We start from the raw sequence: 19,318 nt of genomic DNA, 5'->3' as shown, positions 1-19,318 counted from the left end.
GAGGCAAGAAGTGCATCATTTCTTCCACCAGTCCCACGACACGCTGCACCCTTACACCAATCCTGACAGACGCAGGTGCATTCTGCACAGGTGCTACATTCAACCCTGCAAGGCAGGATATTAAATAGGCTAACAGCCTCACGAGCAAGCACAAGCCCAAGCTTGAGAGCATCCCGATGCGCTCTCTTCGGACAACCCGATACATTCTACAAAAGTAAGTTACCTTTTCTTTGTAAACTCACCTTGGACTTTCTCTTGGGGATCCCCTTCTCAAACTTTAGCATGCATGCACAAAATTACCCATCCATCCATCCCGCTGAATCCAAACACAGGGTCACGGGGGTCTGCTGGAGCCAATCTCAGCCAACAGGGCACAAGGCAGGAACCAATCCTGGGCAGGGTGCCAACCCACCGCAGGACACACACAAACACACCAAGCACACACTAGGGCCAATTTAGAATCATCAATCCACCTAACCTGCATGTCTTTGGACTGTGGGAGGAAACCCACACAGACACGGGTAGAAAATGCAAACTCCACGCAGGGAGGACCCGGGAAGCAAACCCAGGTCTCCTTACTGCGAGGCAGCAGCGCTACCACTGTGCCACCGTGCTGCCATGCACAAAATTAGCTAAACTAAAACACTCCACACTTTTATCTTTATCCATGACAGGGGCTAGGGAGACATTTGCCTTTTTGATGGGGTACGCGTAATGATATATCAATAACATTTTTGGTTTGAAAAATGTATGTATTTTGAAATCAGTAGACTTTTATTTTATTATAAAATACATACTGGCTAGTTATTATAAGTTTGTAAAATTTGCTTCACTTTAGAACACAGTTCCATGTGGCAAACTAATATACTAATATAGACCATGACAGTGAAGAAATAACTTCAACTTGAAAAATATTTAAGTTGTCATTTTAATACTTTTCCATACTTTTATGAATTCTTATTTGAGATATTGAAATTATCTTTGTAGTCTCTGTGTGTTAATTATCAACTGATCCAGATTGCTGCTTCCATAGTCTTATGTGAAACCAAATCCTCTGACCCATTGTCCTTGGTTGTATCTTGTACTCAATTCATGCACTATATATCTTCAAAACTCTGCTACTCCCTTATAAGCCTATTTTGTTATAAAACCTCTTTAATACTTGTCTATAGTACTTATACAACACTAACCTGTAAGTCAGTTGATCTGCTTGATAATAATTGGTGAATCTCAGTATATATGAATATCTATTTGCCAAAATATACAATAAATCTATATCTGATAGGGTCATTTAGTAATATTACTGTGGGGATAGTCTTGGTCCTAACAGTGAAAGCTACTGTTTGGTGGCAGCTGAATGGCTATATTTTCAATATTACAATACAGGGCTCAAAAATGTTTTTACAAAGGACCAATATTGTAGATAAATATTGTACTCGCAGAATGCACTTCCACTGTAAAACCAGCTACAAGGTAATAAATTATACTTTTTTGAAAAGTGCAAAAGTCCTAGGGAAAGGCCATTGTGTGATTGAAGCATACTGTATGTGTGCATTGCCACCTTAAGAGTATCTAAAGCACCATTTTAAGTTATGTGAAAAAATATCCAAATAATTAAACAATAACATGTGGCATTCAGTACATGTAGCTTTTAAAATTGTATATTAATCTGTAGCAAGTATAAAGTATCACTGAAAAAATCTTAATTGTATATAACATGTTCCATACAGTAGAGGCACATAAACAAAGAACCATTTAAAAACAGTTAAACTGTTGGTTTATTAGATTTTTTCTTTCTCTGTTTTTCTTTTTTTAAATTCTTGTTTCTTGATTAATTTTTTATGTAATTTGTTTTAGAAGGTCTGCTTGATTATATACTATGTTGCTTTCTTAAAATAAAATTCATAAAAATAAAAAACAGTAAATACAAGACTTGTCAAATAGATTTCATATATATGAACACTTTAAATCTGTAACTGTAAAGTATAATAGCACTAAATTAGATGAGCAGCCAGGGATGACATTACAGTAGTTGGTAAAGTTGTTAGGAAGTAAAGCAATATACTGTAGATATAGTGGAACTGATTTAAATGCAAGAAGAAATATTAACCAATAAGTGCGATTTGAATAAATCTAATGATGAAGTTCACAAACAGATTTCAAACAGGTCTTTGAAATTACAAAGTCAGCAACAAAAGATCATCTGGCAAACTCATAAAATACAAGAAGGGGCTACAGATTATTTGGTGTATTGGAATTAACAGCTTTGTAAATCAGTAGAGTTGTGGACATAACACCGTAGCTAAGGGAGTTGAAGTCTGCTCATTCAATTTAGGCCATGGCAAAACTTCTTGAAATTGATAGTTGAAGTTAGAGGACCACTTAAGAGTCAATTATAAGAATGAAGCTGAGTATTTTTGCATCAAAAGAAGAGAACATGAATACTGAGCCTGATCATTTTCCTACATCTTTCAGTTCAGTTCAGTTGAGTGGTAAAAAGATGTCATTGCCACTGTAGAGATGTGGTGTGCAAAATACAGAGTGCCATTAACAACAACCCTGTAGCATGTGACATTTAGTGACGGTAAAAGATGGCAGTAACAGAGGACAAAGAGGAATTAATTACAAGTAATTAAGCTTCTTTAGTTGAGTTGGTGATCATACAATATTTAGGTCAATTCACTGTGTATTCAAATGTAGTAAGTTAGTGAAAATTAATGCATGTACTGTATGTTGCTTAAGCAGAGAGCTAGCCTGTCCAGGAGATATCTTCATTTAGAGAATGTCTGCATAGGAGTGAAACATGAGATCATAATGCAAAATAATGGCAAGAACTGGATAAACATTAATGTCACAGATGATATACTGTATGTACATCCAGAAGCAGAATATACCAGTTACTGAATATCGCAAATGTAAATGTTTGACGTTTTCTGTTGAATGTCTGTTTCTGTTTATTTTAATACAGTGCCTACAATTTGATCTAATATCTAAGTGAGTTTGCTAAAGATCAGGTTTCTTAAAACACACTAAATTGTCTTGCTCAAGGTGTTGTGATTCATTTCCATTTTTTATTTTTTGTTTTCTATTTCACTTTTGTTTTAACATTGTTAGGAATTATTCATGTAATTTTCTACCTTTTGTTTTTTATGGGTGACAATATTCTAATGTTTGTTATGACACCGCTGTAATAGGATCAGAAGTCCTGAAACGTGAATTCAGAAGTATAACAGCATGAAGGTTATGCTGCTTACTTCCTGTTCATCCAAGTTTAAAGGATAATCCCTATGACACTTACTGCTCTGTTTTTCTACATTAGTTTGTCCTGGTATTCAGTTCTTTGGCAAAGTTTTTTGTCTACAATTTAGGTTTTGGTTTAGCATTGTTTACCAAATATTTGGATTGAAGTATTTACCATATTTCCTGACCTAAATTTTACAGACAGGTCATCGGTCCTTGGAAAAGTCTTTAAAAAAAAAAATTTGATCAGAGCAAAAATAAATTTTATGGCCTTAAATCTGGACCAGTGAAAAGTTTTTATTTTTTTAAAGCAACCATTAAGGCCATTGCAAATATGTGGGGTATTCAGAATGTCCTCAGTAAAAAATAAACAATTGTTTCAACCACTTGAAACCTAATTTGTTCACTACTTTTCCATATAATCACCATCAACATTGATGTATTTTTCAGGTGCTCAATCCACCTGTCAAATGTGACTTAAAATCTTCCTCAGTCAATTTATCCAACTTCCCATTCACAGTTTAAGTTAGCTCATCTTGAGTTTTGAAAATTTTCCCAGGCAAAGGTTCTTTGATTTTTTTTTTAAACAACCAAAATCAACTGTGTTGCATACAATAGGGACAACATACATTTCCAACTGGGTGGCAAAGAATAGGGACAATAGGATAGCGCATATAAGAGAGCAAAAAAAAAAAAAAAAAAAGTACAGTGGAACCTCGGATTGCAAGTAACTTGGTTGAGAGTGTTTTGCAAGACGAGCTAAAATTTTTAATAAATTTTGACTTGATAAATGAGCGAGGTCTTGCAATACGAGTAGTATGTATACGCTTTGTGTGCTGAGCGTCATGTGATCACAACTGAGCTGATGGTTCTTCTCTCTCTCTCTCTCTCTCTCTCGCTGCGGGATTGTGGGCAATCGGCGTGCCTCACTCATATAGTCAACATCCGTATGAGCGTATACTGTTTACTACAGCATTGTGACTGTGTGTGTGTGTGTGTGTGTGCGTGCGTATGCTGTGACGTGCGATTCCCCATCTTGCACCCCAAAACACGAAGCTGAGTCTCAGTACTTTAGCAACACCAGCTTTATTCAGGCCAAGTAGTACTGTGCCCTGCGTATTTATAATGTTCTTTGTATCACCCATCGAAGGCAGGCGCTTATAGCATGTCCATGATCTTTTCGGATTCGCTTTTACGGCAAACTGCTACAGAGCTGGGAGACTGTGATTGCTTTGGGACGCTCTTCCGTGTGTCGTCCCATTGGGTGGAATCCCACAAGAGTTTAGAAACTCACTCACACCAGCCATGATTCTTTTCAAAGGTAAAGTGCAGGTTAATTTGTTTTATGTATTTTTATTTTATATTTTGTATTAATCATTTTTATATGAATAGTTTTGGGTTGTGGAACAAATCATCTGTGTTTCCATTACTTCTTATGGGGAAATTCACTTTGATATACAGTACGAGTGCTTTGGACTGCGAGCAAGTTTCCGGAATGAATTATGCTTGCAAACCAAGGTTCCACTGTACATGACAACATGCTTGGGAGAGGGATTCCAAGATGTTATAGGTCATATCACTTTGAATGCTCTCCTAGATGTTAAAAATCTAAGGGCAAAAGGAAGGTAGGGAGGCCAAGGTTGATGTCAATAATTCTGAACAACTCTTCAGTCATCAGTTCATTGAATATAATATAATGTTTTACTTAGTTGAAAAGGGTATTTATTTAATTAAGGCTAATGTTTTACCTTATATTTTAGAAACACAAGCTGATCTACTTTGGTTACTGTAATCTTACAAATAACAGAAAATATTTATATATTAACTTAGCACACTGTGTTTTCAAAGCATTTTGTTATCTTTTAGAGTTTCTGGAATTCTCTGAATGTTCTTTTATTATTATTATTACATGCTTTTATTTAACTTGCTCTGTATGTCTAAAAATTGTTGATCACTGCCAGGTCAAGCTTGTTATAGCACAAGCAACTGACCACCTGCGTGTTCCTGCGCACACTGAATAAGCTCACGCCTTCTGGTGCACAATGTCAACGCAGCACGGAGAAAGTTTATGCCAACATTTTGTCATTTACTACTAAAATATGACAAACATTTCTGTTTTAACAATGTGTTTACACAGATTTTTATAGGAACGGAACACACATGAAATGCGTATGTTCCAAATAATGATCTATTTCCACTCTAAAACTCCAGCACTTCACTCCCAGATAATCAATCAAGGCATGAGCTGGGAGAAGTTTGTGCATGGTCTGCGAGGGTGGGGTATGGAATAGCAGGCTGCTTGTCTTAATTGGCACATTTACAGGACAAAAGACGCTAAGGGAGAGGTGTGAACGGGTTTAAGGTGGGCTGGATCTACAAGTTTTTTCGTAGGCTCTGGTAATTCTAGTTTTAACGCCAAGGTGAGTACTTGCTCATGACGTTAATTGAAGCTTAATGTTAAGATTACGTTATGCCTTCATGGCTTGCAAGAAGTTAAATATGACAAGTTGCTAACGTACACTCTCATGGTACCGGGCACACCCGGTTGTATACTGTAAATGCCTTGTCCTCCTAAGGGGCCTCTGTGAGGATCGACCATCACTTGCTCATTGTAAGTGGGAACAAAAATTAATTTAAATAATATTAATACAAACCGGACTGAATTAATGATGACGACCAATGCTACGAAAACGGATTATGGGAAAGGAAAGCGAAATGAAACTGCCACACAACGAAAGAGACGCCTGGAGAAAAAGAAGCAAAAGCTTCAAAAGAAGTTAGCTAGCGAAAATGAAGAATCTAGAGAGGCTCGACTGAAGAAGAAAAGAAAATACTATCAATGTGAAGAACCAGTAGAAGTAAGATCAAGACGGTTGGAGAATGATCGACTTCAACATTCATGAGCAAGATCAGTAGAAACACCTGAACAGCACTCTGAACGGTTACAACTAATGAGTCAGCATATTGCACAAGTAAGAGCAGCATTGAGAGCTAGCTTCACTACTTTCCACGCCGCCATCAACACCTTTTGTGATAGCATGTGCAAGATCTGTTCCAAAGTGATGATATCCAGTTCAAGTTGTAAAGAGTTCACCAAGTACTGCAGCCATGAGATACCTGCCTGATGAGTTGTTATCGAAGCCAACCTTACTACTGTGTTATCGCTGTAAAAAGCATGTCACAAGTAATAAGACAACTCAACCACCGAAGGTATACTGTAACAATTTAGATCCAGGGCCTGTACCCAATGTGATTCTACAATTGTCTCAACCTGAACAACGGTTACTTTCAAGAATCATACAATTCGTGAAGGTTATAAAGTGCAATGGTGTCTATGGCCAGTATGGATTCAAGGGTCAAGCTGTGTTGTTCGCCTAGGACATCTTTGAAGTCAGTGAGAAGCTACCTAATATGTTACCAAGATCAACACAGCATATTGGAATGGTAGTTATCACTGAACACCTGGAGAATCTCAACATCACTCGTGAATTTACCATCTCAAGAGAACAAGTTTACGAGGCACTACGATGGCTCATCGCAAATAACCCTCTCTACAAAGATGTCATCATCAATACAGAAGTACAAATCGATGAGAGGGATTTGATTAGAGTGACTGATCGACAACAAGAAGCATTGAGAAAAGTCAATCAAGAACCAATGAGTGCCTACAAAACGATAAGAAGAAACAATTTCTCAAGAATCGTATGGGCATCATGGCATCAAGCTAACGTTGAATTATTCACATCGGAATACACAGGAGTTCGATGTTGCGCGATGGTACTTGCCAACATAGTCCGAGCTGTCATTATACCACCACGACAATGGACAACAAATACCTTGGACGTGAATATGCTTGAAGGTGATAGCCTGTACTAATGCATTAGAGAACTCACAAAAGCAAATACATAAGTTTATCCGATTCAAGAAAATGGATATTTGGCCGCACGTAACTTCAATGTGATCAAGGAAGACTTCATAATATTCGATCAGTCATTCACCATTGAATATGAAGATGAATCACCATACTACGGAAGCCTCAAGGATTCGGCGAACAACAACAATGTCGGAATGACACTTCTACAGGCTTTGGAGGAACTATTCAAAGAACATGAAGCAGGAATAGTCATCGCCCAAACAACAGGCAAATCGGTAGGAGTCATGTACTATGATGATAAGTACTTCTTCACGGACTCCCATTCCTGTGGAAGATCAGGTGATTCTGCTGCCAATGGAAGAGGATGTATAATAGAATGTGACAACATGCAAGAATTACATCGAATCCTCAAGCATTCACTAGTTCAAGCAACGTACATTTTACTATAGATTACATAGATATCATCGTCAAGCATGATATCGTTCAGCAAGATCAGCTTCCACTTATGCAATTGAAAACAACTCCAATCATCCCAGCACAGGTTGCTACAATTCCTGTACAGACATCTGTGATGGCTGAAATCGACGCTCATCAGCCTGATGTAGATGACATATTTCAAGTGTCGAAGCACATGAATGAAATTGTACGCAAGACTAAGGACAATATCGTGAGCAATGCACATGAATTGAGAGCTGAGGAATTTGCATGGTACTTCCTCTTCCCATACGGAATCAATGGATTGAAGCAAGATCGACCAGTGAAAATAACATTGGCGTAACGACTACCTGTTCTATGCACTGTCACTGTTCGAATATCACAAAGTAAAGTCAACAGTTGCAGCATGTGGAAAGAAGATCGAAGGTCAACACGGGATGATAGAAGACGTACACCTGTACATACAAAACTTGAGAGGTTACGGTGCATACTGGCGAAAGGCTCTCAACGAACTAATCGCACAGATAAGATGCTTGGGCCCTCCAACCTACTTCGTCACCTTCAGCTGCAATGATCTGAACTGGTTGGACATGCGCAAAGCCCTCCTCATAGCCGATAGAAGACCAAATGAAAACCCCTCTAAACTTGACATACACTCCACAGAGAAACTGGTTGAACAATACCCAGTCATTGTCAGCCGACACTTCATGATCAGAGTCAACGCACTGATGAAGTTCATCAACAATAATACTGAAGTGTTTGATGGTCAAGTCAAGGATTACTGGTGTGAATAGAATTCCAGAATCATGGAAGTCCACATTTACATATGGTAGTCTGGATAGAGAATCCTCCTGTATTCGACACCACTGAAGGCATTCAGCATATCAATAGAGTGTGTAGCTGTGAAATGCCTGCAGATGACTTGGAACTCTACGAACTTGTGAAGTGATGTCAAGTTCACCATCATACGGCAACATGCAAGAAAAATGACATCACAACTGTATGCAGATTCAGCTTCCCAAGACAGGAGAATAGTGAAACAAGAATAGTTGCTCACTCATCAGATGAATTTGTGCGCAATGGAGAAAGAATATGCCTCCTCAAGCGCAGAAAGGGAGTTGGATGGGTTAACAATTACAATCCAACACTCCTGAGTCTATGGAATGGAAACATGGACATCCAACCATGTGGATCCAATGAAGCGATTGCATTCTACATCGCGAAGTACATCTCTAAATCAGAACCCACACAACTTGACGCGAGCGTAGCACAAGCAATACGTCAGATTCGGAGAGAAGGGGGGGACAGACATTTCAAGAAAGCTCTTTAATATCTGTATGAGAATCTTAAAGGAACATCAAGTTTCAGCATGTGAATATGCATACAGATTGTGTCATCTTAACCTACAGCTCAAGAAGATGTACAGTTATGTCCATAAATACAGTGCATCCAGAAAGTATTCACAGCGCATCAGTTTTTCCACCTTTTGTTATGTTACAGCCTTATTCCAAAATGGATTAAATTCATTTTTTCCTCAGAATTCTGCACACAACACCCCATAATGACAACGTGAAAAAAGTTTACTTGAGGTTTTTGCAAATTTATTAAAAATAAAAAAACTGAGAAATCACATGTACATAAGTATTCATAGCCTTTGCTCAATACTTTGTCGATGCACCTTTGGCAGCAATTACAGCCTCAAGTCTTTTTGAATATGATGCCACAAGCTTGGCACATCTATTCTTGGCCAGTTTCGCCCATTCCTCTTTGCAGCACCTCTCAAGCTCCATTAGGTTGGATGGGAAGCGTCGGTGCACAGCCATTTTAAGATCTCTCCAGAGATGTTCAATCGGATTCAAGTCTGGGCTCTGGATGGGCCACTCAAGGACATTCAAAGAGTTGTCCTGAAGCCACTCCTTTGATATCTTGGCTGTGTGCTTAGGGTCGTTGTCCTGCTGAAAGATGAACCGTCGCCCCAGTCTGAGGTCAAGAGTGCTCTGGAGCAGGTTTTCATCCAGGATGTCTCTGTACATTGCTGCAGTCATCTTTCCCTTTATCCTGACTAGTCTCCCAGTTCTTGCCGCTAAAAAACATCCCCACAGCATGATGCTGCCACCACCATGCTTCACTGTAGGGATGGTGCCAGGTTTCCTCTAAACGTGACGCCTGGCATTCACACCAAAGAGTTCAATCTTTGTCTCATCAGACCAGAGAATTTTCTTTCTCATGGTCTGAGAGTCCTTCAGGTGCCTTTTGGCAAACTCCAGGCAGGCTGCCATGTGCCTTTTACTAAGGAGTGGCTTCCGTCTGGCCACTCTACCATACAGGCCTGATTGGTGGATTGCTGCAGAGATGGTTGTCCCTACTGGAAGGTTCTCCTCTCTCCACAGAGGACCTCTGGAGCTTTGACAGAGTGACCATCGGGTTCTTGGTCACCTCCCTGACTAAGGCCTTCTCCCCCGATCGCTCAGTTTAGATGGCCGACCAGCTCTAGGAAGAGTCCTGGTGGTTTCGAACTTCTTCCACTTACGGATGATGGAGGCCACTGTGCTCATTGGGACCCTTCAAAGCAGCAGAAATTTTTCTGTAACCTTCTCCAGATATGTGCCTCGAGACAATCCTGTCTCGGAGGTCTACAGGACAATTCCTTTGACTTCATGCTTGGTTTGTGCTCTGACATGCACTGTCAACTGTGGGACCTTATATAGACAGGTGTGTGCCTTTCCAAATCATGTCCAGTCAACTGAATTTACCACAGGTGGACTCCAATTAAGCTGCAGAAATATCTCAAGAATGATCAGGGGAAACAGGATGCACCTGAGCTCAATTTCAGCTTCATGGCAAAGGCTGTGAATACTTATGTACATGTGCTTTCTCAATTTTTTTATTTTTAATAAATTTGCAAAAACCTCAAGTAAACTTTTTTCACGTTGTCATTATGGGGTGTTGTGTGTAGAATTCTGAGGAAAAAAATGAATTTAATCCATTTTGGAATAAGGCTGTAATATAACAAAATGTGGAAAAAGTGATGCGCTGTGAATACTTTCCGGATGCACTGTATTTGGACAGAGACAACTTTTTTCTAATTTTGGTTCTGTACATTACCACAATGAATTTTAAATGAAACAACTAAGATGCAGTTGAAGTGCAGACTTTCAGCTTTAATTCAGTGGGGTGAACAAAACGATTGCATAAAAATGTTCAACCTTCTAAAGAACCAGGTCAATAGATGCTATGCCAGAACAACAATGAAGGTCGGAGCATTGATGGGAGTAGCAGTGAGACTAGTTGGAGGCTCTACGATACATAGCTTGCTAAAGTTACCAGTTCAGAAGGATGGATGAATAGTTAACATGCCACTTCTGACTGTTAACTATCTGAGAATAATGCAACAGCAATGGAAGGATGTTGAATTCCTCTTCATAGACGAAATCTCAATTGTCCCATACGAGATGCTATGTAAGATAGGCTCGCGCATGAAGCAACTGAAGAATAACAACGAGATCTTCGGTGCTATGAATGTGCTACTCTTCAGAGACCTGATGCAGCTTCCACCAGTTCGAGGATGTCAAGTCTTCAATCAACCAGCAAGATTACAACCTGCCATACATATATGGAGACTCTTCACACTGGTTGAATTGAAACAGAATATGAGACAACAAGGTGACACCACCTTCGCTGACATCCTTAATGCTCTAAGAATTGGAGAACTTCATGGAGAACACCAACTAGAGCTTCAGAAAAGAGTGAGCACTGAAGCTACAGGCAAGTTTACAATACACAAGGCTCTACGGATCTATCCAACAAACAAACAGGTACAGGAACACAACAAAGCAGTATTGCAGCACTTCAGAGAACAGCGTATAGAAATATTCAAGATCAATGCCCAAGATCATTTGGTAGATAAGACCAGAAACATCAACAAAATCAATATAGAAAATATCATCCCAACTGATATCAATAAGACAGGAGGACTGCTGAAGGAACTGGAAATATTCATCCAGGCAATGGTGATGCTACGCTCGAACATAGATGATGCGAAGGGATTGGTGAATGGTGCTATTGGAGTCATTATGGAAGTCATCTGGCTTCACTTCCGTAGAACGCAAATGTACAAATCAGATACAGTATACCTTCGGTTCGAGTGGACTTTGGAAGAGATGGCATACACTTAATACATCCAAACGTGATACAATTCCCAGCAAAGTATAATTACGGCACTGCAGAATGTTACCACTCATCCTGTCATGGGCGTTTACAGTCCACAATATGCAAGGAACTACTGTAGACTACGCTGTAGTGTACTTGGGATCAAAGCTCTACGCAGATGGCCAGGCATATGTGGCTTTGAGTACGATCATTGGATGGATTACGGATACAAGAAATGGACTGCTCTAAGCTCACAGGAAAGAAGCCCTGCAACAACGAGGCTTTACAAGAAATGGATCAAATGAGACAACTCCAGGCGTAAAATTACGCTATAACAACATCAATTGAAGGCAGAAAGAAAACAAATTGACATTGTGCTCTCAGATCACACTCTAAAAGATAAAGTCCACCAGATTTGCTGAGCCTATCTTTTTGTAAAAAAATAAAAGGCTTAATAAAACAATCCATTTTCAAATACTTAAACTCTTTCAAATTTTATAGCTGATTTATACAGGAAAAGTACATTAATACGAATTTGTTAAAAAATGTATTAATTTTTCCAAGACTAAAAAGTGTTAAATAAAAAATAAATTAAATTTAAAAAAAACAAAAAAAAACATGCTTTTATTTAACATGTACTAAAAAGGAGAACATTTTTTCCCAGGGACGTCAGAAACCTGAAAGTAAAAATAAAAGCATGGGGCGCTCATAATATATTTCGTATCTATAATATATAAATTACTTTCAATAAAGGAAATAAAATTTCACTCAAATTTAAAATTATGATAAGAGTGATTTAATTAAACATTTCAAACTAGTATAGTCTAATAATAGAGTAGATAAGATTTAATAGTATTTAATGTTATCGATCACTCTTTCTATGGAAATTTTAACTAAAAGTCAATTGTTCATATACTTTAAAGTTCCAAATATATTTTCATTTGTTTAATATCTTATAAAAATTAACTACTTAAAATACTGTTAAGTTTACATAAAGTGAAATTTTATTTCTTTTATCAAGAGTAATCTATACATGAACAATAATGTGCAGGAATAGCTTAAGTAAAAAAAAAAAACTCTGCTCAGAATTGTTTAAATTACAGACGAAATATATTATGAGCGCCCCATGCTTTTATTTTTAGTCACAATAATATATTCACACACATACAATACGGTTTGTATATGAAAAAAATCAAGTTTCTGACGTCCCTAGAAAAAAATTATTTTCTCCTTTTTAGTACATGTTAAATAAAAGCATGCTTTTTTAAGAAACTGTTTTCATTTATTTATTTTTTTTTACATGCATCCCAAAATATACATGTTAAATTGATTGAGCGTACCTTCTAATGAACTTAGCTCTATTTATAATTTGTTCTGTTCATGCACTTAATGTGGCCAAGATGTTGGCTAATGTCTTAGCAAGCCTGAAGGTAATATATTTCTCGATAGTCAGTAAAATTTAAAATTATGATGTGTCCTTTTAGTGGAAATTATATAAGGCAATATTCATTTATCTGTTTCTGAAAGAAGAGTCAAGCCTGACCACACAGTGCAGCCAAATGGAAAAGAATTTTTCGAATGATTTTATCTGTCAGCAAATGTTGCTGAAGAAATTTATTTTCCTGCTAATGGTGGCATACATGATATGTAATACATACCTATATTTCCAAAGCTCGTTGTGCATCTTGATTAAATAGAAACATTTTTCCAGTTGTACAGTGACTTTAGATAGAAATGGTCAATGCTATGATAAACCTTTGAAAATCCATACAGGAACAGTTGACAATAATGCAAAAAATGGATTTCCTTATTCTGTTACTGTGATGCTTAAATAATGCAAGAAACATTTTTGGATTTGATTTTTGTGTTCATCTCCAGTTTGAAGAAGGCTGTAAGAAGTCATTGTAATAATTTAGTTATTTATTAGTGTTCATAGTTCATGTATTAAAGTCTTCTGCCTAATTTTGTAGATCACAAAAGGTAGGCTTTATGTTTTTTTTTTTTTTTAAATGCAATGTAAACTAATAAACTGAATCTTTAAAGGGAACATTCAAAGACACCAATGAATATTTAAATTAAAAAGTCAATCATCTACTAAAATCAGTTTTAAAACTTAGTGCATTTTTTTTCTTAGGCAAAAACAGGCTAATAACAATATGCAATTAATTTGGTGTATTTGAATAATCTTGTGTCAGTGATGCAAATCTGAAAAAAGGGAGACCACACAGAAACAGTAGCACTGTTTTGATTCTGGGTGCTGCCAGTTCACAAAACTCAGCAGAAAACTGCATGCACAAGGGGAAGGCTGTCATGAGAATGTGTGTGACTTAATGCCAAGTTTAGTTTTTATACATTGTGATGTGAGCATGAAAACGGACGTAAGCAATATTTTTATGTGTACACACCATTTATACATAAGGCTCATGGGCTTACATTGTTTTGAGCAATTTTCAAAATGGGAGACAATCAATAAAATTATAGCTTGACTTATCAATGTAGCCAGATCTTTTCAGAGACATTCCAATAATATATAGTGTAGAGCTTGGAAAGTTATAATGAGCCATGTATGGAAACTGGACTTTTGCTGTAATAATGTCTTCTCTCCAGCATGAACAGTTCAAGGATAAATGCAAACATCTTAAAAAACAAAAGGTGTTACATAATCAAAGCCTTCTTAAGAAACTAACCTCAGTAGTGGAAGAGGAAGAATTGCTGCAGGTCAAAGATCATTTATACTCTGCAATAATAACACAATAGAGTATATACATAATAAATACATTTAAATATGAATTCACCATAAACAAATTACATAAGTACACAGTTTGACATATTTGCATTCTCTAATCTATGCATACAACACAAAAAATGATGTGTGTGTTACAGGATGGGGTGCTGATAAGGGCTAGTACCAGTTACTGTGCAGAGTTTAGCATCCTAGCAACTTGAAGCTTGGAAGAAGTGGATCGGAAGCCTGCTGGTCCAGGACCTGATGCTACGGTATCTAGAGCAAATCCACCACTGGATTCATCAGATCATAACTATGTCCATCTTATTGCAAATGTCAAAAAAGTGATGCGCTGTGAATACTTTCCGGATGCACTGTACTTTATTAATCCCCAAGGGGAAATTCACAGAACGTGAGAGATAATTATACTGAATAATGAGCTGAAGTCTAAGAATAGCATCAGTACATACATATCTTCCACTTTCCAGTTCTTAGGTGGAGTGCAGGAAGATGCTATGTTGTTATTGGTGGAGTGGTTAGGACGCTAAGCAAACTGGAGGGATTCCAGTTCGAGGGAGAGTTTAAATGTTATGTGTGCCCTTAACCAGTTTCTCAAAGCACTTCATCATAATTTTAGTGAGTGCTTACAGTGTGATAGTCATTGAGATACTTTTTTGGTACTGGTACGACAGGGATAACTTTGAAACATGATGGATCAATAGCCTGGTTTAGAAAGGTGTTTAAGATGTCATTGACTATATGTGCTAGTTTGTCAGCACATTCCCTGAGTACATGGCCAGGTACGTTATCCACCCCTGCAGCCTTTTGTGTGTAGACTCTATGTTGGGTTCATCAGCTGGACTGAGATATAGAACTGATCATCATAATGAGGACTGAATTTCCTTGCAGGTGTGGTGTTAGCCATATCAAACCATTCAAAATAGCTGCTAAGTTCACTGAGGAAGTCCTTGTTGTCCCTGAAAGAAAGAAGTGCAGGCTTATAGTGTGTAATAGTTAGATTTTCCTGCCACAGGCTTCTAATGTCTTTGGAGTCTTGAAAGTGACTCTGGATTTTCTGGCTATATACCTGCTTTACTATCCTGATAGCCCAGGTCACGTTGGCTCTGTCTAATGTAAGGGTGATCCATTCACGAGATTTATAAGCAGCATTACATGCTGTCAGCAGGGCATACATTTCAATGGTTAGCCAGGATTTCTGGTTTGTGCATTTCATGATGTGGTCTGTGATCTTAATGTCATTTATGCAGTTAATAATTTATCTGGTTACAGACTCCACATACTCTTCGACATGAATAGTCTGCTTAGCTGCCTACAACCAGCATCCTACTGACACCTGCAGGGAGTCATTCAGAACCCCCAAAGTTCACTGGGACTCAGGGAATGAACCTCCATAAATGCGTCCCCCTGCTCCACGAACCAAAGAATATCATCTGTTGTATACGATTTCCCAATCTTCAAAAGTCCATTCATAGTGCTGGCGATGGAGCATGCAATGCCGCAGGTCTCAGTAGGGATTGCCCAGCCAGTGTTGAATGGCTACATGGATGCCCCCTCCCCACCTTGGACACTCTGATGTACCACCTCTTGAAACTCTGCCTGCCACTTTTTATCTCTCCGCTCAAAATAGGCAACGGTTTCCTTAAGTATATCTTCAGCATGGGTATCCATGTACTCTTCAAGACAAGAGAATGTTACTTCAATATATTCCTGAAGGTTTTCTTATCGTGCCATCAAGGTGTTGGCCATCTGATCCACCCTTTTTTCAATCATCTGGACCTGATTGAACAGTTCTGTAACTGATAGAGATAGAGAACTTATATTGGATTTGTTGGTCCCAGGTGTGTCATCCATAAACAAACGCTGCAGCATCCTGGTAACCTCTCTAACCCTCTCACAGGCTCTGACAGTGACTTGTGGGCCCCAGGCCACTGACTCTTTGGGCTGCAGCACACCGTCACCATCAAGCCCCTGCTAGGAAGACATATCGGGGTAAATAACCAAGTGTAACTGATCAAACAAATGTGACTTGTAAGTGATCAAACCACTTCTGTAGCGCGTTCCTCTAAAGAGAGGTCAGTGACACATACATAAGCCTCATGCCCTTAGTAAGAGTTTGCTTTTTAGGTTCAGAAATGGATGGAACCGCAGCCCTAATTTAACCCCCTTTTTAGATGGTGTCACCTATAAACAGAAAAAAAAAATCCAGATCAGCTCATTCAATGAAACAAATACTGGATAAGTCCAAACGTAATTTTGGCCATATTTCTCCTTAGAACATCCAACATGAAAAACCCTGAATGAATTAGCAAATAATAATGTAAATGGGAGAATAACAGAACAACCACCACTATAATAAAATTGTGCTTAAAACTAAGAAAAAAAAAGGAAAAAATAACCCTATTTATAGACATAAACATAAATTTAATCAAGACATACATACAGTATATATGTACATATATATTATAAACATACATATGCATCCTTTTTAACTAGTCCCTGTTTAACAAGTGTTCTGATCCCTGCGTTTGAGCCAACCTTCATGGGTATTCCACAGTTAACTCTCCGTTATTTGATAAAAAGAAACAATGGATGTGCTTTCCCTTTATGTTGTAACAGAGCGCTCTCTCGCCAGTTAGAAGACGATACTTGTCCTTGAAGCTGTAGTCCGCCTCATGGCATTCAAGTGTCCCTTAATCGGAAGACGCCGGCATCAACAGAGGAAAAAAAAAGGCAGTGACGTACAGACAGGCAACCTCTGATGGTCAGCCAACACTTGCGGTTGCAAGCGTGCCAACCAATTCACACGTCAGTGTTGCTTGCTTGTTGGAACGTGCCTTTGATTTCCCTCTACAGGATTCTCCTCTCCTCCTTCTCAAAGAGCGCATCTACTTTTTTGTTGAAAGTCTCTTAACTTACATCAGAAACAGCGTGTTTATATAAGGACCCACAGACACAGCTTGATGGTCTTCTCCCCTTAAAGTGACAACCTACGATTAATATTTGCCAGAACCTAATTTTCAAGAGGATCAAGGCTACAGAAATAGATACATGAAAAATAATATGTAGTAAAACCTACAATCTAATACAGTTGACCATGACATCCTTTACACCCATCTTGAGCATTATATGGGTATACAAGGAACTGCTTTAAAATAGTTGAGGTCATACCTTGCTGGCAGAATCTTTTCTTTTAGCCTGGGCAATTTCTCCTCATCCTTGGCCCCTATCACCTGTGGGATTCCTCCAGGATCTCTTCTGGGGCCTATTCTTTTTTCACTGTACATGTTGCCCTTAGGAACCATTTTTAAAAAAACATATTTCTTTCTGTTCCATATATCCATAGATATATTTTCCATTGAAACAGATCAAAACAAATTCTCTTAAACCACTATTGGAATGTCTGGAAGACATTAAAACATAGATGTCACTAGTCTAAATGACAAAAAAACAGTGGTTGTGTATTTTGGACATTCTGATCTTACTTGTGCTACAGAAAATAATCTTAGCCCCTTGACAATCTATTGTAAACCCTTCTCAAAAATCTTGGTGTGATTGTTGATAATGCCTTCAAATTTGATTAACAAATTACCTCCACTGTTAATGACTACTTCTGTCAGGTCAGGGTATTGGCTATGGTCAAGCCTTTTCCTTCTGTACATGATTTTGAAACACTAATTCATGTGCTTGTCTGTTCTCAGCTTGACTATTGCAACTCATCATACACTGGAGTTAATTGGTCATTCCTTTCTCGTCTTCAGCTTGTCCAGAACGCTGCTTCCAGACTTCTAACAGGCATACAAAAACGGAACCACATCACACCAGTCTTAACTTTTCTTCACTTGCTTCCTGTTTGTACAACATTGAGTTTAAAAATTTACTGTTTTTAAATCCCTGAATGATTTATCCCCTTTTATCTTATTGACCTCTTACACCCTTACTCTCCATCATGATCAATGAGGTCCTCTAACAAGAAGTTAATGGTTGTTCCAAATTCTAGACTTAAGCTTAGAGAGAACCTTGCTTTTGCATTAGCTGCCCCTAAGCTTTAGAATAGTATACCTTTTTATATTAGGTCAGCACCAACTTCAGTCACATTTTTTCTTTATAGAAGCAAATTAAATTCCATACAATTACAAATACAAAGTCAAACTTAACAAACAGCAATTTAATCTCACCCAAGAGAAAGAGAGGAAATCCAACAACCAGAGCAAATCTTTAACAGCAGCAAGGAAGGAAGGGTATCCTTTTCCCTGATATAGATGCTTATTCTAAAATGTTATTGATTACATCCTTCTATAGTTTTAAAAAAAACTTTTGAACAGATCCTCTAAGTGTGAATTTGATTTTGAAAATGAATTGTCCACTGACCTAAAAAAGGTGAGGTGGGATTCTTCCAATTGTGCAAGATAAGTCTGTGTGCTAGTAGTAAGGTAAAGGCAATTACAGTTTGTTTGTCATTCTCCACTTTACGCCCACCTGGAAGTACACAAAGCAGAGCTGTTAATGAGTTAGGAGTGACTGTGACACCCAGGCTGTCTGAGAAAAGAATTTTTTCCAAAATTATATTAATTTGGTCTATGCCCAAAATATGTAGCCCAGTGAGCCCACATTCACCGGTTGAATCTTGCCCTGGATATATTTTGGACAATTTTTAAGAAGGTAAATGTGTTTGATAAAAAATTTCCCATTGGGATTAATAAAGTATCTATCTATCTATCTAAAAGATTTTAAGTTGAAAGATTGAATGCTTTGCACATATGGAGCTAGAGTGTATGCTATGTATGGCTGCCTTCCACTCCTTTTCTGAAATATTATGTGAAAGGTCTTTTCCCCACCATACCCTGGTATCCTTGAAAGGAAGGAACTTTAAAATG

At 38.0% G+C, this 19,318-nt stretch overlaps 1 protein-coding gene across 1 annotated transcript in view; it reads left to right on the top strand.

The window, feature by feature from the left end:
- kcnk3a (potassium channel, subfamily K, member 3a) overlaps positions 1-19,318 on the top strand; it is a 228,796-nt gene that overhangs the window by 123,254 nt on the left and 86,224 nt on the right. The window lies entirely within an intron of this gene.

The sequence above is a fragment of the Erpetoichthys calabaricus genome, chromosome 3, assembly GCF_900747795.2.
Source record: "Erpetoichthys calabaricus chromosome 3, fErpCal1.3, whole genome shotgun sequence".
Lineage (NCBI taxonomy): Eukaryota > Metazoa > Chordata > Cladistia > Polypteriformes > Polypteridae > Erpetoichthys > Erpetoichthys calabaricus.
This window is presented reverse-complemented; position numbering and strand designations above follow the sequence as displayed.